The sequence below is a fragment of the Phoxinus phoxinus genome (assembly GCF_949152265.1).
Source record: "Phoxinus phoxinus genome assembly, chromosome: 12".
Taxonomy (NCBI): Eukaryota; Metazoa; Chordata; class Actinopteri; order Cypriniformes; family Leuciscidae; genus Phoxinus; species Phoxinus phoxinus.
In genome coordinates, this window is record NC_136887.1 from 5,061,675 (window position 1) to 5,082,337 (window position 20,663).

General features: G+C 45.8%; 1 pseudogene across 1 annotated transcript in view; it reads left to right on the top strand.

Annotated features, from left to right (window-relative positions):
* The window catches only part of LOC307007820 (zinc-binding protein A33-like), a 40,902-nt pseudogene that overhangs the window by 901 nt on the left and 19,338 nt on the right, over positions 1-20,663 (top strand). The gene's annotated exons all lie outside the window — the stretch shown is intronic.

Sequence of the window (20,663 nt, forward strand, 5' to 3'; positions counted from 1 at the left end):
AAGGCTGGCTGTAGCACCAAAAAGTTAAACATTTTGATTTACAATTACATAGTCAAAATTAATTATAACTACATAACTATAACAAACTTATAATTACACTGTTTAACTTCTGTATATTAAAAAATAAAACTATATAATATGATTTACTTATGAATTCAGATATAGGCTACAACTACATATTCTGATACATATTCACATTTAATAAATTCGCATGACATGAAGGTTGAACGATAAACAAAATAAATAAAAAGGGCAACACAGTACATATTCATGTTTAAATAGAACAACATGCAGCAATAATATATATTTATATTCTCGGTTAAAAGCAATAATCATATAAATAACTTTTTGTATTCATTAGTCAACTAAAGGCCTATAAACATCGCACTTGAAACAAACATTTTAAAACTTACCATCGACACCAATAGCCTAGGAAATTGCTTCCCATGCCCTTTCTTTGGCATTTAAATCTTTATACATATTCTGTGGATCATACAGAAGTGTGTATTTTTCCACCTCCACAATTAGACGATTGTCATCCATGTCACTGTCACCTTGTTTTTGAGTTACTTTTCTCTCCACGTGATTGTCTGCTGTGATGCTAGTGCCCCCTCCCCTCCCCATATCATGTATTTCTTGACGGGGAAAAGTCATATCTGATCGCATTTTGCAACTCTTGGGACTACACTGATTTTTTTTTTCTTGATCCTGTAATTTAGTAAATGTAGAACACATTAACTGTAATTATGAGTGTATGATAAAATTATTACAGTTTCTTGTCAATCTGTTTATTTCAATGTGAACAATACGCTGCAGTGCGGTGCAGCACAGCAGAAAATAGACTCTGTGCGTAAACGATCGCTCCACTGCTGTATACGCACCGCAACTGGAACAGATTGCCGGACCGCATCCGTGTGCAGTGTGAAAGCTCTAACCTGTTAACATGGGTACGGAAAAAAATACGCACCGCAAACGCACTGCAAACGGAGTATGTGTGAAACGGGCGTAACACTGAATCAACATTGAATCAATGTTGAAATTTAACATTGATTTTTCAGGTTTGGACCCTGAAATAATGTTATTTCAAATATCAACCAATCAAGAAAAATAAATCAAGACGGACATTAAATCAATATTTTTTCTGTAATGTTTGAATAAAGCAACCAAGCTTCTCAAAGGTTGAGCTTTATTAACATTAAACTTGCAACTGCAATTGTCATGCCAAACACATGTGATTCTCTTATAAACTGGCAGACTCGAGTTCTCCCCCGGATGTCTGCAACTTAACTCCTAGAAAACACTAGGTCTCCACCTATTGGATTAAAGACGTATTACCTCTAACAACAATATAAACTGTTTTATATCACATCACCCTTCCTTATGAGTTACTTAACAAATGTAACATTGAACTGTGAAATTACATTTGTCAGAAAACAACATTTGTTTCACGTTTCTTTTTTTTCTCCGCGAATGTCTTTCTTTATCTAACAAAGTCATTGTATCTCTTAGGAGTTGTAACACTTCGTCCAGACCTTGTTTGCACTCTTTTTGGTGAACTAACTGTAGTGTGACTGGAATCAGACTCAGGCAGATCAGTTCCTGGTTGTTCATACCGCACTGGACTGTTTGGGACATTATCAGGCTCAGTTGCATGTTGATTTTGACCATGAACTTCATTTTTGCCGCTGAGTTTGTTGAACTGAAGTAGATGCTGGTTCAGTGTCACTGACTGTAGGCATCAGGTGTCGTCGATTTTGTCGAAGTACTCCAGTTTCAGATTGAACGAGGTAAGACCGTGGTGATTCACACTTTTTGAGAATAGTCCCAGATCTTATCCAACCTCTTTCAGCATCCAGCTTGACTGCAACAGAAGTTCCAGGTGGAATCTCTGGTAATGTTCTAACCCCGTTTCTTTGGTTGTAATACTTCCTGTAGGTCCTTTTTGCCTTTTGATCAGCCTTTCTCACTAGACGCAGATCGGGCCATTTTGGCCGCAGGTGTGACTCCAATGTGGGAACTGTAGTTCTTATTTGTCTTCCCATCATTAGCTGTGCTGGACTTACACCTGTAGCTTGGAGGGGTGTAGCTCTGTTGCTCATCAAAGCTGTGAATGGGTCAGACTGTTTCAGAATCCTCTTAGCTGTCTGTACAGCCCTTTCAGCTTCTCCGTTTGACTGGGCGTAATAAGGGCTTGAAGTAATGTGCTGAAAATCATAGTCTTTAGCAAAGTCTTTGAAAGCACTGCAGCTAAACTGTGGGCCATTGTCAGTAAAGAGAACATTGGGACAACCCTATCGTGCAAACATGTTCTTTAAGCAAGCACGTGTTGTTTCGCCTGATAAGTTTTGAAGGTGAGCAATGTCAATATATCTTGAAAAATAGTCCACGACTACTAAGTAATGTTGCTTATTCACCTCGCAGATATCAGAGCCGATTCTCTCCCATGGACGGTCTGGGAGTGGAGTGGTTAGAAGTGGCTCCTTCCTTTGGGTAGTTGTTAACTAGCTGCTGGATTTCCTGACTTAAGCCTGGCCACCACACGCTACATCTGGCCCTCTCTCTACATTTCACAATGCCTTGGTGACCACTGTGCAATCTTTGCAGTATGTCAGACCTCATATTTTGGGGAATTATGATCCTGTCATCATAAAGCAGTAGGTCTTGGAAAATTGACAAATGATGGCGTGCACTGTAGTATGATTTCAAAGCTTGAGGGACGTTAGCTGCATACCTGGGCCAGCCATCAGTCACATACTGCCTCACCTTTTGTAGCTCAAAATCCATCTCTATCTCTCTTTTCACAGATTCCAGTTTTGTGTGAGAAATTGGCCATGCATCACTGACTGCATTCTCATAGGCTTCCACTTCTTGCACTAATTCAGAGACCTCTGATGAATTGGTTGGCTGAGGATGTCGTGAAAGCGTATCAGCAACCACCAGTTGTTTGCCAGGTACATATTGTGCAACTGGATTGTAACGCATCATCCGCAGCAACAGCCTTTGACATCTCAGCGGAACTGAATCAAGATCCTTTGCGTTAATCAGTGGAATTAGTGGCTTATGGTCGGTTTGCAGGATGAAACTTTCCAATCCATACAGAAACCGTGAGAATTTTTCACAGGACCACACAGCCGCCAGACACTCTTTTTCGATCTGGGCGTACCTTTTCTCTGCATCGGTCAGCACCCTGGAACAGTAAGCCACTGGTTTCAGCTGTCCATCATGGTCCTGCAGCAAAACGCCTCCCAGACCGTAGCTGCTCGCATCTGCGCTGACGACTGTGGGCTTTGTAACATCATAGACTGCTAGCACAGGAGCTTTTGTGATTAGATGTTTCACCTTTTCGAAGGCTTCCTCTTGTACAGTACCTCAGTACCATACCACATCTCGTTTCAACAGCTCGTTGAGAGGTCGAATAACTTCTGAGAGATGAGGAACATACCTGCCCAGGTAATGAATCATTCCCAGCATTCTCCGTAGGTCTGAGACGTTCTTTGGCTTTTCAAGGTGAGTGATAGCTTCGATTTTGGCTGTGTCTGGGCGAATGCCCTCTTTGTCTATGACATGTCCCAGGTACCTGAGTTGACTCTGGCGTAACAGGCACTTTTCCGTGTTCAGCTTGAGACCAGCCCGGTCAATGGCTTCCAAAGCTTTCTGCAGTCGCTGCTCATGTTCCTCTGGAGTGTTGCTAAATACTAATATATCATCCATGAAAACTGCAACTCCTTCAAGGTCTTTGAGGATTACAGACATTTCCCGTTGGAAGATTTCGGGTGCGCTGGTGATCCCGAACGGTAGCCTGCGTAAAAAATATCTTACAAAAGGAGTAATGAACGTTGTCAGTTTAGCACAGTCTATATCCAGTGGAAGCTGCCAGAAGCCACTAGCTGCATCGAGAAGTGAGAACTTCGGCATGTGCCAGCCTTGGAAGGATGTCATCAATTGTAGGCAGCACAAATTTCTCTCTTTTTACAGCTTTATTTAGTTGTTTTAGATCAACACAAATTCGTATTTGCCCTGTCTTCTTTGGAACGGCCACCATAGGGGCGCACCACTCTGTAGGTTCAGTGATCTCTTCTACAACTCCACATTGTACCATTCTCTCAAGTTCCGCTTTGACTTTTGGGAGCAAGGGCACGGACATCCGTCTTGCAGTGTGCACACTGTATGGTACAGCATCCTCCTTCAGGCAGATTTTAATGGGTTTTGTCTTTACTAGTCCCAGTTCAGAAAAGTAAATGGGTTGGAGCTCTTCTAGCCTCTTAACTAAGCCCATTTCACTTGCTGCATCACGACCAAGGAGATTGTTTACATGGGGACCAGTCACCACATGCTTCAAAAATAAACTGCTCATCTTTAAAGGTAGTTTTAGCTCTAAACTGACCTTTGCATTGCAATGTTCCCCCTGGGCTTTCAAGTTTCACATTGACTTTGTAAAGTTTTGGCTTGTACTTCAAAACTGAAAAGGTTTTTTCAGAAATTAAACTTATATCAGCGCCTGTGTCAATTTTAAAGTTTATGTCTGTGCCCTGAATTGGGAGTGTGACAATCCAAGCTCCACTTTTATTATCAATGTGAGTTAACTCACCCAGGAAATGTGTTACACTGCTGCCCTCTTGTGGTATGCTGACATCATGAACTTCTCGTGTTCTACAAACTACAGCGAAATGTCCCTTTTTCCTGCATTTGCGACACTCAGCACTTTTTGCTGGACAAATTTCACCTTTTCCATGATTTCTGCCACATCTTTTACATCTCCAGTCAGAAACATGCTCAGTCTGGTTTCGTTTTGAGCCACGGTGCTGTCTGCCTCTCTCACTTTGGTGGAATTTTCCTCTCGCGCCGGCCACCTCGCTGATTTGAGCACTGACGCTGGCAGCCTGTTCATTAACGTGTCCACGGACTTGTTCAGACTGTCTCACGAGCTCTACGGCATTTCTGAGTGTCAATTCGGGTATTAATTGAAGCTTTTCTGACAGTGTCACGGTGGGTAGTGGAAAATGGAGAGGACTCAAGTGCGGAGTGAAAATGAAAGGTTTAATTAAGAAAAACATACAACCAATAACAGAAATAGGAACGTAATCCAACACGGAACGGGGCAGGACAGGCATAGACACACGTAACATGTACAACGAACCAGCACAGGACAGCAAACACAGGAAGACTAAATAGGGAGGCAAACAAGGAGGGTAACGAGCAGGACAGGTGGGACAACTAAACCAATAATCAGATAACAAGGGGGAGGGACCAGACAATGACAAGAGCACATGGCCCCAAAATAACAAAACACCCATGTGCATCACCAGACAGGACAGACATGTGACATTACCCCCTCCCTACGGAGCGGCTACCAGACGCTCCATAAGACCAGGGCGGGAAGGGAGGGACAGACCAGGGCGGGACGGGAGGGACAGACCAGGGCGGGACGGAAGGGACAGGCGAAGCGGACAGTTCATCAGGCGGCCAGGGCGAAGCGGACAGTTCATCGGGCGGCCAGGGCGGTGAAGACCCCTCGGGCGGCCAGGGCGGTGAAGACCCCTCGGGCGGCCAGGGCGGTGAAGACCCCTCGGGCGGCCAGGGCGGTGAAGACCCCTCGGGCGGCCAGGGCGGTGAAGACCCCTCGGGCGGCCAGGGCGGTGAAGACCCCTCGGGCGGCCAGGGCGGTGAAGACCCCTCGGGCGGCCAGGGCGGTGAAGACCCCTCGGGCGGCCAGGGCGAAGACGACAGTCCATCTGGCGGCCAGGGCGGAGATGACAGTCCATCTGGCGGCCAGGGAGGAGACGAACAGGATGAAGACGACCACTCGGGCAGCCATGGCGGTGAAGACCCAAGCGGAACAGGAATAGACCCTTGCTCAGGAACAGTCACAGACACCACCGGCTCAGGAACTGCAACAGCAACAGACACCACCGGCTCAGGAACAACAACAGCAACCGGCTCAGGAACAGCAAAAGACACCGGCACAGGAACAGCAACAGACACCACCGGCTCAGGAACTGCAACAGACACCACCGGCTCAGGAACTGCAACAGACACCACCGGCTCAGGAACTGGAACAGACACCACCGGCTCAGGAACAACAACAGCAACCGGCTCAGGAACAGCAAAAGACACCGGCTCAGGAACAGCAACAGGCACCACCGGCTCAGGAACTGCAACAGGCACCACCGGCTCAGGAACTGCAACAGGCACCACTGGCTCAGGAACAGCCACAGGCACCACCGGCTCAGGAACTGCAACAGGCACCACCGGCTCAGGAACTGCAACAGGCACCACCGGCTCAGGAACTGCAACAGGCACCACCGGCTCAGGAACTGCAACAGGCACCACCGGCTCAGGAACTGCAACAGGCACCACCGGCTCAGGAACTGCAACAGGCACCACCGGCTCAGGAACTGCAACAGGCACCACCGGCTCAGGAACTGCAACCGGCACCACCGGCTCAGGAACAGCAACCGGCACCACCGGCTCAGGAACAGCAACAGGCACCACCGGCTCAGGAACTAGGGCGAGCAACTGGGACGGTCCCGGCAGGGCGAGCAGCCCGGGCGGGGCCGGCAGGGCGAGCAGCTCGGGCGGGGCCGGCAGGGCGAGCAGCTCGGGCGGGGCCGGAAGGGCGAGCAGCTCGGGCGGCGCGGCAGGGATGGCAGTTACCTGGGTTAGAACCCACCAGACGACCCGATGAAGAGGTTCCTCTCCTTCTCCTCCTCCGTCTCCGGACCACCGAAATCGGAACAGCAGACACTGGCTCCGACTCAGGAACAGCAGACACTGGCTCCGACTCAGGAACAGCAGACACTGGCTCCGACTCAGGAACAGCAGACACTGGCTCCAACTCAGGAACAGCAGACACTGGCTCCGACTCAGGAACAGCAGACACTGGCTCCGACTCAGGAACAGCAGACACTGGCTCCGACTCAGGAACAGCAGACACTGGCTCCGACTCAGGAACAGCAGACACTGGCTCCGACTCAGGAACAGCAGACACTGAAGAACTGAAGGGCGTCTCCAGGATCCGAGCTAAACGCTCTAAATAACCGATCAGTGCCCCCCCGGCCATGAGAATGGGCATCTCCCGATCTGTCTCCGACAGGGCAGACGTGGGTTGAACCCTCTCTGGCTGGGCAGACGTGACCTGAACAGTCTCTGACTGGGCAGACGTGACGCGAATCACCTCTGACTGGGCAGACGGGACATAAACGGTCTCCGACTGGGCAGACGGGACGTGCACGGTCTCTGACTGGGCCGGCGCAGATCTCCTCCTCCTCCTCCGTCCTCCCCGACGGATGCCTGAAGACTCGAGGCTGGCCGAAACCACCGATGACGTCCCAACGCTGGACGGATCCAGTGACGAGGAATTACCCTCCAAATTCCTTTGGGCGCACATAAAAAAATACTTCTCCAAGGAAATCCCATTCTCCCTCTCAGCAGGAGAAAGTTCACTCCGCTGAATCCACATCTTGGCTGGTTCGTTCTGTCACGGTGGGTAGTGGAAAATGGAGAGGACTCAAGTGCGGAGTGAAAATGAAAGGTTTAATTAAGAAAAACATACAACCAATAACAGAAATAGGAACGTAATCCAACACGGAACGGGGCAGGACAGGCATAGACACACGTAACATGTACAACGAACCAGCACAGGACAGCAAACACAGGAAGACTAAATAGGGAGGCAAACAAGGAGGGTAACGAGCATGACAGGTGGGACAACTAAACCAATAATCAGATAACAAGGGGGAGGGACCACACAATGACAAGAGCACATGGCCCCAAAATAACAAAACACCCATGTGCATCACCAGACAGGACAGACATGTGACAGACAGCTTTCGGTCCTGAATCCCGATCACAAGCCTATCGCGAATATTTTCATCTTTAGCATCACCAAAGTCACATGTGTTTGCTAGCTCGTGGAGGCTACGAATATACTCTTCGGCCATTTCACCTGGCTTTTGAGTCCTCGTGTGGAAACGTGCGCGCTCGTGAATAACATTAACTTTGGGTACAAAGTAGTCATCGAGCTTCTTGATCACAGTTTCATAGTTCTCTCGTTCTTCCTCCCCAAACGTAAATGTCTGATACACTTGTTCAGCTTCTTTTCCCAGTTAATAAAGCAGTGTACAGACCTGGACTTCAGCCTCTTCTTTATCAAGTTTAGTGGCGATCCTGTAGCGTCGAAATCTCTGACGCCATTCTGGCCATCGTTCGGGGTGACCAAAATCAAAACTGTCCGGGGGCTGGAACTTTGCCATGGTGTTAACAGCGCTCCACTTCTGACACCATGTAATGTTTGAATAAAGCAACCGAGCTTCTCAAAGGTTGAGCTTTATTAACATTAAAATTGCAACTGCAATTGTCATGCCAAACACATGTGATTCTCTTATAAACTGGCAGACTCGAGTTCTCCCCCGGATGTCTGCAACTTAACTCCTAGAAAACACTAGGTCTCCACCTAATGGATTAAAGACGTATTACCTCTAACAATAATATAAACAGTTTGAATCAACATTGATTTTTCAGGTTTGGACCCTGAAATAATGTTATTTCAAATATCAACCAATCAAGAAAAATAAATCAAGACGGACATAAAATCAATATTTTTTCAACCTTAATTAAATCACTTATTTAACATTGAATCAACATAGAAACAATATCAAATCAATCTTGCTTTATGAACCGCAGGATTCTATTAATTGTCTGATTTTACTCCTTTCAATCAAAAACAATGTAAGGATGCAATTAATATGGTTTTGAATAAAAAAGTCTCGCAAAGTAAACAACTTTAAACCTTCAGTTTACATGCAAATGTTTTTATTTATGACCCCACACTGTTTGAACAGGACTTAACATCACATTCAGGAAAAACAAGTGGCTCTAAAAATGTGACTAATGGTGACTAAAACCCATGAACATTTTATACAAATAAAACATTATGGCCTGTCTTGTATGCATTTGCAAGGAGGCATTAATCGTCTCAGTTTAGCTTTATTGAAGAGCACATGGAGCAACACTGTATTCCGCTTCTTTACATAGAACGCGTCTCCCTCTGTCTCCGTAACATTTGCCTTCCGTATTCATTGGGTCCCCCTAGTGGGCTGGATAGAACATCACAACTACAGAGGTAATTAACAATACCCTGACACCTCCCTCTTTTAGTCAAATACTTCAGGTTAGAATTCTGTTTAGTTTATAATGATTATAACATCATGTTTCAGTAACCTCACATAACAACAACGACTATGTATTTAACTCTCTAGAACTCACCAGAACATTACACAGAACGTTTTCTTTAGACAACATTATTCTGTCTTTGCCGTCACTTGTAAGTTTCCTACTTTTTCACATCAAATGTCAGAATATTAATTATTACGATCAGGTATAACCAAGTCTGGTCATATAACCCGATAAAGACATTTGTGACTGACAGTCTATTATTACTCAGTCTCTTCTCATAAGTCCAACCGCTCAGCAGGCTTACTCACTCTGCCTGATCTAGTGATATTATGTTTGCTTGCAATTGTCTCTGCAGATAAGTCCGAGTCTCTATGAAGTTGGACTTTCTGTGGTGACTGTTCTGAACTCTCCACTGTCTTTACCGTATTTCCCGGAACTCCGTCAGGCAGCAATTGAAGATGTCTGCGATTTCTCTGTTTCGCTCCCCCCTTTTCATTGAAAACTTCATATGACCTTGGAGAAGTGCTCTCTGCCAGCACCGTAGCAGGTTTTCAATGTTGATTCATCATCCAGCTTTAACAAGACTGAACTCCCTGGCCTGAGAACCGGTAAGTCCTTCGCACCATGTCGTCTGTTAAAGTAGTATGCTTGCTTTTCTTTTGCTGCTTTGTCTTTCTCTCTCACACCTGATTTGTTTGGCCACTTTGGTCTCAGATTTTTCAGTAAAGTGGGTAGAGTAGTACGGATTTTTCTTCCCATAAGCAATTCCGCTGGGCTGACCCCTGTAGTGGCTCGAAAACACATGAGTGCTGTCAACGGGTCATCCTGTTTCAGAATACGCTTCGCTGTCTGAACTGCCCGTTCTGCATGTCCGTTACCCTGTGGATTGTGTGGACTCGATGTGTTGTGCTGAATATCGTACATACCACAAAAGCTCCTCCAAGCCTCACTAGAGAACTGTGGTCCATTGTCGCTAACAATTTGTTCTGGTATGCCGAATCTTGCAAACAACGCTTTAAGTCTCTGTATAACATGTTCAGATGTTGTGGTATGTTGCTGAAGAATTTACAAGTAACGTGAATAGTAGTCAGATACCACCAGATATTGTTTCAATTTATGCATACACAAGTCTGTGGCTATTCGCTGCCATGGCCTTTCAAGCAGTGGTATTGACTGGAGCGGTTCCTTGCGCTGTGTGCGTTTGTTTTCTATGCAAAACTTACATGTTTCTATCTTACGCTTAAGATCCTCAGAAATTCCAGGCCACCAAACAGTCTCTTGAGCGCGTGCCCTGCATTTTGACAGACCTTGGTGTCCGTCATGAATTCTGCTAAGTATCTCGTGTCTCATCACTTTTGGAATTACAATGCGATTCCCCAGCACCATCAGTCCATCACTCACTGACAAAGAGTCTTTCCATTTGTAAAAACTCTGTACACTATTAGGAACTCTTTTAACATATTGCACGTCCATTATTGAGCAGCTCATACAAAGGACCTCCCTTCATTGCCAAGTCCGGGATGTATTTGCCCATGTAGTTTATGAGGCCTAGCGCCCTCCTCAACTCATTTACATTGTTCGGCTCTTGCAAGTCACTTATTGCACGTACCTTTTCAGGGTCTGCTCTGACACCTTGTGCATCCACGACATGACCCAGGAAACTCAACTCTGCTTTTCTGAACATGCACTTATCTTTATTCAATTTGAGGCCCACACTTTCCATCCTTTTCAGCACTTTTTCCAGGTGTTTGTCATGCTCGGCCTGATCCTTCCGATAAACGATCACATCATCCATGTACACAGAAACTCCTTCCATGTCCATTAGAAGCTCATTCATTTTTCTTTTGAAGATTTCCGGAGCTATGCTGATTCCGAACGGGAGCCTCTTAAAACAATAGCGTCCCACCGGAGTGATGAATGTCGTCAGCAAGCTGCTCTCATTGCATAACGGAATCTGCCAAAATCCTGACGCTGCGTCTAATGATGTAAAGACGCTGGCTCCTGCTAATTTAGCAAGAATTTCATCTGTTGTGGGAAGCATGTACCTCTCTCTTTTTATGTTGTCATTCAGTTTATTTAATCCCACACAAATTCTGATGGCGCCATTGGGCTTCATGACCGGTACCATGGGTGCACACCAATCTGTAGGCTGTGTGACTCTTTCCACGACATCTTGTTCCTCCATTCTCTGTAGTTCTGCTGTAACTTTAGGAAGCAGTGGTAATGGTACCTCTGCGCCTTTCAGGTGTATTTTTACCGGCTCTGTTTTCATTATACCGCTTCCTTCAAAAACTGTGGCTATTTGCTCTATTCGTTTGACTAGCCCCATCTCAGTAGCTGTCTGTCGGCTTAGAAGGTTATTGACAGTTCCTCCCGCAACCACATACACGGTAATGGCATACTTTCTACCTTTTATGCTCCACTTCTGCAGTGAACTGTCCGATGCAATTTAGTGATCCGCCTGGCCTGTCTAGTGCTATGTTCGAATGAAGGAGCTGAGCTCTTGGGTGAAGCTTTTCATATGTCACAGTGTTCATTACGGTAACATCAGCTCCAGTATCGATCTTAAAACTAACTGGAGTGTCACCTATCTTAAGCAACACAATCCATTTAGCTTCGTCTGACTCATTTTTATTACTCAGTGCGCCCAGGTAAAAGCTCTCTTCACTCATTTCTCTCGCCGTCACTTGTCTCACAATTTTTGACTTGCACATTTTCGCCCAGTGCCCTTTTCTTTTGCATTTTCTGCATTCAGTATCTGCTGCTGGGCTCACCAGCTCTTTTGTGTTTTTCTCTCGTCCAGGGCCTATTCGGCGCTTTTGATGAATGCCTGGATGCTATCTCTTGCACGCTGCTCATTGACTGACCCTCCTGCTGGCTGATCTGCTGCGTGACATCCTCGGCCTGCCGCGTCATCTGCACCGCAGTTTCCAGGGTAAGTGCTTTTATTAGCTGCATCCTCCTAGAAAGCTCTTTATCTCAAATTCCAGTCCATTTATTCCATTTATGTCTCCAAATTCCAGAGACATAAATATCTCTTATATGTTCGTTTCTACTTGCACCGAATTCACAGTTCTCACTGAGTTCGTAGAGGGCTCTGATGTAGCATTCTGCCTTTTCCCCGGGCCTCTGCACTCTCTGGTGAAAACATGCCCGCTCGTGTATCACGTTCTTTTTCGGCAAAAAATACTCATCAAATTTTCCTAGCACTGTTTCATAATCCTCAGCACTTTCCTCTGCTGCAAAGGTGAACGATCTGAAAATGTGTTCAGCTTCAATGCCGATAGCATATATTAAAGTGCTTATCTGTACCTCTTTATCTTCTTTGCTCAGTTTTGTAGCCTTCCTGTAGCGGGCAAACCTCTGCCACCACGTTGGCCATTCCGTTGGACGATCAAAGTTAAAACTTTCTGGTGGATGAAATTTCAACATATTGCTCTTCTCTTGTCTTTCTGACACCATGTCTTGTATGCATTTGCAAGGAGGCATTAATCGTCTCAGTTTAGCTTTATTGAAGAGCACATTGAGCAACACTGTATTCCGCTTCTTTACATAGAACGCGTATCCCTCAGTCTGTCTCCGTAAAATTTGCCTTCCGTATTCATTGGGTCCCCCTAGTGGGCTGGATAGAACATCACAACTACAGAGGTAATTAACAATACCCTGACATGGCCTGGTTTCACAGACAGGACTTGGATTAAACCAGGATTGGGCAAATGAAGGAGCTTTTATAAACGTGCCTCAGTCAAAAATATTACTGGTGTGAATCTTGAGACAAGACACTGACATATTTTAAGATATATCAGTGCAAGTTGCTTTCAGTTAAAACTGCTGAATCATTCATTTTAGTCTGGGATTTAGCCTAAACCTTGACTGTGAAACTGGGGTTAAGAACTTAAGTACAGAATATAATAAAATTGATGACAAAGTGACTTAAAACAATTACATGGAATTGTTAATTCTGAATTAATAAAGTTTATACCAGGAGATGACGCCAAATGCAACGTGCATCTGTAAAATTGAAGTAGGATAAATGCAAATGTAAACTCAGCAGCAAAAGACAGAAACACACAGTGCTACAGACTTAAACACTGCCACAGTTCACTGTTCAGGACTTGAAGCTTTTCAAGGATTGAAGCTCTTCTGATGCTAAAAGGATGTCCTATATTCTGGACCCCTGGAATATACACTGCCCTCAGAGAGAGTATCTTCCTGAAGGACCACAGGAGGATCTGGTGCGCCAGTTTGCAAAGTGGACGCGATCGCAGACCCCCCTGACGATTTATATTAGAGACCACCGATGTGTTGTCTGTCCGGACGAGCACATGATGGCCCCTCAGGTCTGGGAGTAAATATCTCAACGCGTTGAAGACAGCCATCATCTCCAGGCAGTTGATGTGCCAAGAAAGATGATGACTCCTCCACAGACCCTGAGCTGAACGGCCTTCCATTACCGCTCCCCAGCCGGTGAGGGAAGCATCTGTCGAGATAGCAACTCGATGGCAAAGAGCTCCCAACACCGGACCCTGGGAAAGGAACCAATGTTTCTTCCATATTACCAAGGCGCGGAGGCACCGCCGTGTGATCTTGATCATACGGAGCGGGTTTCCCCTCGGGGAGAACCCTCTGGTCCTGAGCCACCACTGCAAAGGTCTCATGTACAGCAGGCCAAAGGGTATCACATTGGACGCCGCTGCCATGAGGCCTAACAGTCTCTCGAACTGTTTCACAGTGCGTGACTGGCCTAGCTTTAGCTCTTTCGTGGCTGAGAGGATAGCAATTACACGAGCGGGCGATAGAACGGCCCGCATCGTGACTGAATCCCAGACCACACCCAGAAAAGTGGTTCTCTGTAATGGAGAAAGCACACTCTTCTTGGTATTGAGCCTCAACCCCAATTTTTTTATATGAGCGAGGACGACATCCCGATGCCGAACCGCCAACTGTTCTGACTCCGCTAGAATCAGCCAGTCGTCTATATAATTCAGAATGCGTATGCCCTGCAGCCTGAGCGGGGCCAGAGCTGCATCTACGCACTTCGTGAACGTGCGGGGTGATAAAGCTAGACCGAATGGAAGTACCCGATACTGGTATTCTTTGCCCCCGAAAGAAAACCTCAGGAACCTCCTGTGCTGAGGGAGGATGGAGACATGGAAGTATGCGTCTTTCAGGTCTATCGTGACAAACCAGTCCTCGGATCTGATTTGGGTCACGATCTGCTTGAGTGTCAGCATCTTGAACTTGAGTTTCTGTACTGTACGATTCAACAGACGAAGATCTAGAATAGGACGCAGTCCTCCATCCTTTTTTGGAACAATGAAATAACGGCTGTAAAAACCCGATTCTCTGTCGGGCGAGTACACCTGCTCTATAGCCCCCTTCTCTTATAGAGCTTTCACCTCTTGCTCCATTACCAGAGCCTGCTCGGGATGAACTAACGTGAGTAACACCCCGTTGTAGCGTGGTGGACGAGACCCAAACTGGATTTTGTAACCCCTTTCTACTATCTGCAGGACCCAATGAGATATATTTGGCAGATTCTTCCACTCTGTCAGAAAATCTACTAAGGGTACCAGCCTCTCGAGGCTGGCCTCTGGTATAATCGAGACAGCCAGCTCGGGGACCTGAAGCATACTGGCAGGAAACACCCGATCTGACTATTTTTGAACCCCCCTCAGAGGGCGCGAGTCCGACGCAATGTCGAGTTGACACTGCGCCAGAGACTCGCTGGAAACCGCTGCGCCCCGAGGCACCAAGGGTGGCGGGGTTGGCAGAACGGTCCCGTGAGAGCACCGACGTGGAACGTGCACCGTATACTGAGGTGTACACCGTTTCATTTCGGTTGGGGCTACTCTCACAGGTCTGACACCGGTGGCGTCAGGACCTTTTCTGAGCCGAAGCCTTCTTCGCTTGAAGAACGGTCCTCAGATCCGGCTTCTGCTTAGAAGACTTCGACTGAGAGTGTTGGGTCTGCCTCCAGTATTTTTGTGGAGGTGCACGAGACGCAACACTCTCTTTTTGTTGGCCACGATATGATGAGCTTGACGGCTGAGGCTGCTCACGCCCAGCAGTCTCAGGGGGTTGAACACGGCGAGGGAGAAATTTTTTAAAAGCTTCAGACTGTTTTTTAACCGTCTGAAATCTCTCGACGACCGAATTAACAGAGTCGCCGAAGAGACCATCAGGTGTAAGAGGAGTGTAATGCAAATGCCTTATGCTTCGGACTCTGGGTCCGTATGAATTAGCTCAAATGATCCATAGGGAATTTTAATAACTAATCATGAATATGATTAATATTTTGCATATTACAGTTACATTAAATTGTCGAAAGTGAAAGTGGATTATATGAATATATGAATAATCAATCACAACGAATTATAATTCCTCATTCATATATCAATAATCTTATTTCAGATCGATGATGAGATAATCCTTAAGGGAAATTAATGCAATTATCAAATCGGTGTTCGTCCAGCGACCAACCGTCAGATTAAATGATCAATCTCTCAATAAAGCTATCCTTTCTTATAAACTCCAAGAAATATTAACTTTCTGGCCGTGAACATTAATTTTCCTGTGTTTATAAAATTAAAACTACTTAATGTAGTAAATAATAAGAGCTGGTAGCTCGGGTCGTGAACCTCATTGACGTTTGTATTTTTACACAAGCATTTTTCACAGACACAGTTGAATATATTGTTTTAATAAATGCAAAACTACGGAATATAGAATATAGTACTACATACGTCTATGTACTTACAGTTAACAAACAAGACAAAACGGATATTAGATGAGAGAAGGAGAGTTGGAGAGAGAGAGAGTGAGTGAGTGAATGAGAGAATGGGGGCGCGCGTGCTGGAGGTTGTAGAGAGAGAGAGAGAGAATGGTCACGAGTGGCTATAGAACAGCAAAAATCACAGACCTTCAAGAGCCATCAATGCATCGAACCTTAAAACATTAAAACTCGTTAGAGTTTGATACTTGCAAAAGGCCGTGTGTGCGTAATGTGTCTGAGAACAGCCTGCGTGTGGCCTCCTCGGAGCAGAGTGCGCGCGCTCGTGTCTCCTCGGACAGGGCGCGAGTTTTGAAGAAGGCCTCTTGTGGAAGTGATATGTTACTGAAGGAATTCAGGCTTCGTTCGTTCGACTCGTAGGTGGAAACGAACCCAGGAGAATTTGAAAATGAAACAAAAGAAACTTTATAAAGGAAATAAAAAGAGACGGACTCCAGAGAGGAGTCGATCGCGGACTTCACATGATGAGCAGACGAAGGCAGGACGCGAGAGAGGGAGGAGGAGCTCTGGCTTTCTTTTTAAAGACTGTATGGGTCACGCCTTCGTTCGGCGTGATCAGCCAATAGCCTTCAGCATTTCGAAAGCGGGAACTTTCTTTGTCTTGTCAAGACCCCAGTCTGTGTAGTTTATGACAGAGCTCCGGGACTAGTCATTTCTATGACTGGAAAGAATTCATATCGAAATAATCATACCATTACAGTCTATTATCGAGATTCAACTCCGTTAGATTTAGAGAATTACAGAGACATCAAACACTTCCGATTTAGATTATAGGGATACAGAGTTACATAAAATATACAGATTAGAAGCCTTTAGAATTAAAACTATTAAAACTTACATTAAATCCCAAAACCTGTCATGACATATAAATGGCAACACAGAAAAATATCAAGTCCATTTGTTAATGTCTTAAATATGATTATGTTGAAATAAAGTCTCTTGGTGTGTGTGTGCTTCTTTGGGGAAGGAATGTTTGGGTGTCATATTACATTTGTTGAAGTGTGTGTGGGTGTTGGAATGTTGGAAAGAGACAGCTCTCTTGTCTGTTCAGACAACGAATGAAGTGTATTAGAGAATCACGATTCATTAATTTGAAAAGCAGCTGTCAATGTGGCTACATATCCCCCTTTTTGTTCGATTAAGTCAGGGGATGGACTTCATCGAACAACAACTTAGCACAATGGATGACAGGTGGTTTGCTAGGCTGATGGTTTGGCACCCCCTTTCCGGGGATTCCGTGTGAAACCTTCCGACACAGAGTTTGTGAGCTTGATGGTGGATGTTGGCATCTCGTTGAGTCTGGTGCAGGATGCAGGACCAAGACGAGTGTCGGGGCGTGGTCGGTGACCTTGGAAAGATACAACAGTATCAGCTGCGGTCCAGGTTTGGACACAGGTGAGTGGTATTCAGGCTTGGAGGGTTGTGTTGACAGGAGCAATGTTGGCAAGTTGATGTGCCAAGAAAGATGATGACTCCTCCACAGACCCTGAGCTGAACGGCCTTCCATTACCGCTCCCCAGCCGGTGAGGGAAGCATCTGTCGAGATAGCAACTCGATGGCAAAGAGCTCCCAACACCGGACCCTGGGAAAGGAACCAATGTTTCTTCCATATTACCAAGGCGCGGAGGCACCGCCGTGTGATCTTGATCATACGGAGCGGGTTTCCCCTCGGGGAGAACCCTCTGGTCCTGAGCCACCACTGCAAAGGTCTCATGTACAGCAGGCCAAAGGGTATCACATTGGACGCCGCTGCCATGAGGCCTAACAGTCTCTCGAACTGTTTCACAGTGCGTGACTGGCCTAGCTTTAGCTCTTTCGTGGCTGAGAGGATAGCAATTACACGAGCGGGCGATAGAACGGCCCGCATCGTGACTGAATCCCAGACCACACCCAGAAAAGTGGTTCTCTGTAATGGAGAAAGCACACTCTTCTTGGTATTGAGCCTCAACCCCAATTTTTTTATATGAGCGAGGACGACATCCCGATGCCGAACCGCCAACTGTTCTGACTCCGCTAGAATCAGCCAGTCGTCTATATAATTCAGAATGCGTATGCCCTGCAGCCTGAGCGGGGCCAGAGCTGCATCTACGCACTTCGTGAACGTGCGGGGTGATAAAGCTAGACCGAATGGAAGTACCCGATACTGGTATTCTTTGCCCCCGAAAGAAAACCTCAGGAACCTCCTGTGCTGAGGGAGGATGGAGACATGGAAGTATGCGTCTTTCAGGTCTATCGTGACAAACCAGTCCTCGGATCTGATTTGGGTCACGATCTGCTTGAGTGTCAGCATCTTGAACTTGAGTTTCTGTACTGTACGATTCAACAGACGAAGATCTAGAATAGGACGCAGTCCTCCATCCTTTTTTGGAACAATGAAATAACGGCTGTAAAAACCCGATTCTCTGTCGGGCGAGTACACCTGCTCTATAGCCCCCTTCTCTTATAGAGCTTTCACCTCTTGCTCCATTACCAGAGCCTGCTCGGGATGAACTAACGTGAGTAACACCCCGTTGTAGCGTGGTGGACGAGACCCAAACTGGATTTTGTAACCCCTTTCTACTATCTGCAGGACCCAATGAGATATATTTGGCAGATTCTTCCACTCTGTCAGAAAATCTACTAAGGGTACCAGCCTCTCGAGGCTGGCCTCTGGTATAATCGAGACAGCCAGCTCGGGGACCTGAAGCATACTGGCAGGAAACACCCGATCTGACTATTTTTGAACCCCCCTCAGAGGGCGCGAGTCCGACGCAATGTCGAGTTGACACTGCGCCAGAGACTCGCTGGAAACCGCTGCGCCCCGAGGCACCAAGGGTGGCGGGGTTGGCAGAACGGTCCCGTGAGAGCACCGACGTGGAACGTGCACCGTATACTGAGGTGTACACCGTTTCATTTCGGTTGGGGCTACTCTCACAGGTCTGACACCGGTGGCGTCAGGACCTTTTCTGAGCCGAAGCCTTCTTCGCTTGAAGAACGGTCCTCAGATCCGGCTTCTGCTTAGAAGACTTCGACTGAGAGTGTTGGGTCTGCCTCCAGTATTTTTGTGGAGGTGCACGAGACGCAACACTCTCTTTTTGTTGGCCACGATATGATGAGCTTGACGGCTGAGGCTGCTCACGCCCAGCAGTCTCAGGGGGTTGAACACGGCGAGGGAGAAATTTTTTAAAAGCTTCAGACTGTTTTTTAACCGTCTGAAATCTCTCGACGACCGAATTAACAGAGTCGCCGAAGAGACCATCAGGTGTAAGAGGAGTGTAATGCAAATGCCTTATGCTTCGGACTCTGGGTCCGTATGAATTAGCTCAAATGATCCATAGGGAATTTTAATAACTAATCATGAATATGATTAATATTTTGCATATTACAGTTACATTAAATTGTCGAAAGTGAAAGTGGATTATATGAATATATGAATAATCAATCACAACGAATTATAATTCCTCATTCATATATCAATAATCTTATTTCAGATCGATGATGAGATAATCCTTAAGGGAAATTAATGCAATTATCAAATCGGTGTTCGTCCAGCGACCAACCGTCAGATTAAATGATCAATCTCTCAATAAAGCTATCCTTTCTTATAAACTCCAAGAAATATTAACTTTCTGGCCGTGAACATTAATTTTCCTGTGTTTATAAAATTAAAACTACTTAATGTAGTAAATAATAAGAGCTGGTAGCTCGGGTCGTGAACCTCATTGACGTTTGTATTTTTACACAAGCATTTTTCACAGACACAGTTGAATATATTGTTTTAATAAATGCAAAACTACGGAATATAGAATATAGTACTACATACGTCTATGTACTTACAGTTAACAAACAAGACAAAACGGATATTAGATGAGAGAAGGAGAGTTGGAGAGAGAGAGAGTGAGTGAGTGAATGAGAGAATGGGGGCGCGCGTGCTGGAGGTTGTAGAGAGAGAGAGAGAGAATGGTCACGAGTGGCTATAGAACAGCAAAAATCACAGACCTTCAAGAGCCATCAATGCATCGAACCTTAAAACATTAAAACTCGTTAGAGTTTGATACTTGCAAAAGGCCGTGTGTGCGTAATGTGTCTGAGAACAGCCTGCGTGTGGCCTCCTCGGAGCAGAGTGCGCGCGCTCGTGTCTCCTCGGACAGGGCGCGAGTTTTGAAGAAGGCCTCTTGTGGAAGTGATATGTTACTGAAGGAATTCAGGCTTCGTTCGTTCGACTCGTAGGTGGAAACGAACCCAGGAGAATTTGAAAATGAAACAAAAGAAACTTTATAAAGGAAATAAAAAGAGACGGACTCCAGAGAGGAGTCGATCGCGGACTTCACATGATGAGCAGACGAAGGCAGGACGCGAGAGAGGGAGGAGGAGCTCTGGCTTTCTTTTTAAAGACTGTATGGGTCACGCCTTCGTTCGGCGTGATCAGCCAATAGCCTTCAGCATTTCGAAAGCGGGAACTTTCTTTGTCTTGTCAAGACCCCAGTCTGTGTAGTTTATGACAGAGCTCCGGGACTAGTCATTTCTATGACTGGAAAGAATTCATATCGAAATAATCATACCATTACAGTCTATTATCGAGATTCAACTCCGTTAGATTTAGAGAATTACAGAGACATCAAACACTTCCGATTTAGATTATAGGGATACAGAGTTACATAAAATATACAGATTAGAAGCCTTTAGAATTAAAACTATTAAAACTTACATTAAATCC